The following is a 3,451-nucleotide window of genomic DNA, read 5'->3' on the forward strand; positions in this document are numbered from 1 at the left end:
AACACAGAGATATCAAGCACATGTGAACAGATGAGGTTTCCGTGGGAGACAGTGGAGAAAGAGAAGAGGGTGCAGGACAGAACCTTGGGTGTTCTAATTATGAGGCTTAATAAGGCTGACAAAACAGCACAGGAGACAGAGAAGAGAGACAGTTAAGAGGAGAATCAAAAGGCTAGGATTACAAAAACCTAGAGAGAATATAGTATTCAGGAGGAGATAACAGTGTCAAATGTAACAGATGGGTGAAAAAAAGATTTAGTTTGAGAAAAGATCAGCAGCAGTAATTAGATCATTGGTAACTGGAGAGAACTTTCAGTTGACCAATGAATATCAAAAGTCAGACTACAAAGGGTTGATCTATGAATGAGCAGAAAGTGAAGACAGCTAGTATAAATACCTTTATTTTAGAAATTTTGCTGAAGAATGGAGATGAGATAAAGGATAACTCCTTGAGCGTCCATCACTAAATATACAAAGAGGAGTAAGGTGTAAGAAAACTGCAAAGATAGGAAGGGTCAGGTTATTAGGTGCTTTAAAAGTCATACAGCAAAATTTATATAAAGAATGAAGTATTGTTTGCTTATAACACCATTCTGTTTACATCAAGGCTTAATAAAAATGTATAGGAGTTTATTAAGTGGGGAGGGGTGTTGGCATGGTCAAATCTGCACTTTAGGAAGATCAATTTGAGAGCTGAATGGAGGATGGATTAGAGTGGGGAGAGAGGAAGCAGGGAGACCAATCAGCTAGCTATTGCAATAGACTGAGGTGAGGGTGACTTGGAACTGCACCTGGCAGCCATGCCAGAGGAAAGGAAGAAGTGTATTTGAGAGGTGTTGAAAAGGTAGAATTGACAGGACTTGGCAACTGATTGGATAAGGGGGATAAAAGAGTGAGGAGTAGAATATAACATCTAGATTTCAAGCCATAGTGACTAGGAAGATGGTGGTGCCCTCAAATAGTAAATTAGAAAGTTAGGAAGAGGGAAGAGTTTTGGATATGTTTAGCCTAAGATGTCTATGGGATTAATAGATGTCCAACAGGCAGCTGGAGATATAAGACTAAAGGATGAGAGATGGGTTAGGGCCAAACAAATAGTTCTAAGACACATCTGATTAGAGATAAGAATTGAACCCATGGGAGCAGATGAAGTTCATTAAGGGAAATAATATAGATAGAATGAGAAGAAAAGAGGGCCCAGCACAGAGGTTTGGGGGACATTTATGATTATTGAGCATAATCTGAATGTAGATCCAGCATAAAAGTAGTCAGATAGGTAGGAGGAGAACCAGGAGAGAGCAATGTTATAAAACACCTAGAAAGAAGAGTACATTAAGGAGAAGAAGTGAGTGACAGTGTCAAAGGCTACAGAGAGGTCAAGAGGGATGAGGAATGAGGAAAAAAATTTCCATTAGCTTAGCAATTAAGTCATTGGTAACTTTGGAGAGAGCAGTTTAAATGATGAGGTAAGAAGACAGATTGTAGAGAGTTAAAAAGAGAGAGGAAAGGAAATGAAGGTACTTTGGTGACAAGCATTTTATTTTGTGGATCTTCAAAAGTTGTAGCTGATAAGGATATAGATTCTAAGAAACCTGCACAAGCAGTCACCAGATCATCTCTGCATTATTCCCCTGAATAATTGCTATAGAAACCATGCTAGAAGAATGACTGAAGACCTGAATGGAAAGGCACGGTTATTCCTAGGGTTCTTATCAGCCTACCTGGTACTACTTCCTATCTCATTCTCATGGGGCATTGTTGCTTTAGCTAGACTTTTACAGAGGCATAGATTCAGGGAAAAAGGAGGTTAACAGTCCTTCTGCATCCCATCCTAATCAAACCACATCTTCAGTGCCAAGATCAGTCCTGCACATGGTGGTTTAAGAAAGACTTTGAAAAGATAGAGACCATTAAGAGGAAGGCAACCAAGTTGGTAAAGGCTCACTAGCTCATGTCATATGAGGATCACCTGAAAGAAGTGGGTTTGTTTAGCCTGGAGATGAAAAGACTCATTTGAAGAGCTGTCATATGAAAGAAGGATTTGACTTGTTCTATTTGGCCCAAATTGGTAGAACCAGGAATAATGGGTAGAAGCTAAAAAAAAAAAAAGTAAATTTAGACATGATGTCGATAAAACTTCCTAACTACTAGAACTGCCCAAAGGTGGAATGGGCTGCCTATAGAAGTGTTGGATTTGATAATCTGGTTGATCACTCATCAGATTTATGGTAGTCAAGAATCTTTTAGTAAAAATGCTTTATTTGTCTAAAGAAAAACAAATAAGCCACATTTACAGCATTATTAGAGGAGTAGAAAAGGAACAGGAAATCACTTTGTTGGCTCCTCCCAACATAAGGTAATTTTCTTTTGTTGGCATCTCAAAGGGGAGAGAAAATTTATCCATGAGATTTGTGATAAAAGGTTCAAGAATAATCCTCCAAATACAGTGGAAGCTTCAGGCAGTTATTTCCAAATGTGGTATCTGATAAGTCCAAGGTCTTTTTGTTTTGATCATATATGGATAGTAGGAAACGGATGCCCCCAATATTGGGAGAGGATGTAGCTATCTATGTCCAAAGGAACTCAGGCTGTACTCGTGCTACTTTGCAGAATTCTTTGGTGTGTGTCCTAGGACACTGCATCTCACACCAGCTGATGGGTACCATCTGGACACCTGATTCACTGTGGGCCACCACCACTCCCAGCTCATTTTCTGCAGTTGTCAACAGGTAGTTGGACTGTGCATCACCTAGGGAAATCTAGTCATCACTTTAGCCAACACGATGTCACCTGGGCGGAAACTCTTATATATTTCAACCTTGTCTTTTTCAGTAGCTCGAATATCTTCCTTCTTGATAGTTCCTCTAAAGGAGTTCTTGAGTGGTGTGGATCCCACATATAAGATATGCCCTTTGGCAAATCGAGAATTAATGCTTGGAGACCTTGCGGGTGACGATGGTTCCCACATCTGGCAGCAGCTGGAACTCGGTCTCTCTCGTCACCGACACCACCAGGAGCTCACCATTGTCGCTCGTCTTCACCAGGCAGCCGGAGAGCAAGGAGAAGATGTGGCCGTGCCGCGTGTAGGTGCCGCTGCCGGGGCTGGCCTCCTCCACATTACACAATAGTTCGCCTGGGACTCAGTACCTCATCGGCGGCGCCATAGCCATGACCTCCCAAAAGCCGGTAGTCAAGAATCTTTGAGGTATAAATTGGACTAGATTGACACTGAGGTCCCTTCCAACTTCAAAATTATATAATTTTGTGAGTCATCCCAGTTCTCTGAATAGTTTGTTGTTATGATTTCTTTTTTCCTCAGAATTCTATGAAAAATATCCTTCACCAAATCAGTTCTTCTGCTTTAAAATCTCCAGGTAGGGGAACCCTCAACAAATACTTGCTTATAGTATTTATTTAAATATTTGCTTAGAACATTGAATTCTCTCTGATA

The 3,451-nt window shown here is 40.5% G+C and overlaps 1 pseudogene; it reads right to left on the reverse strand.

The window, feature by feature from the left end:
• Window positions 1-2,241: 2,241 nt before the first annotated feature.
• Window positions 2,242-3,173, reverse strand: LOC138150893 (exosome complex component CSL4 pseudogene; annotated as a pseudogene).
• Window positions 3,174-3,451: the final 278 nt, after the last annotated feature.

The sequence above is a fragment of the Petaurus breviceps genome, unplaced genomic scaffold (assembly GCF_028583685.1).
Source record: "Petaurus breviceps papuanus isolate PSGF00001 unplaced genomic scaffold, PetGlider_PUasm1.0 90895, whole genome shotgun sequence".
NCBI classification, from domain to species: domain Eukaryota; kingdom Metazoa; phylum Chordata; class Mammalia; order Diprotodontia; family Petauridae; genus Petaurus; species Petaurus breviceps.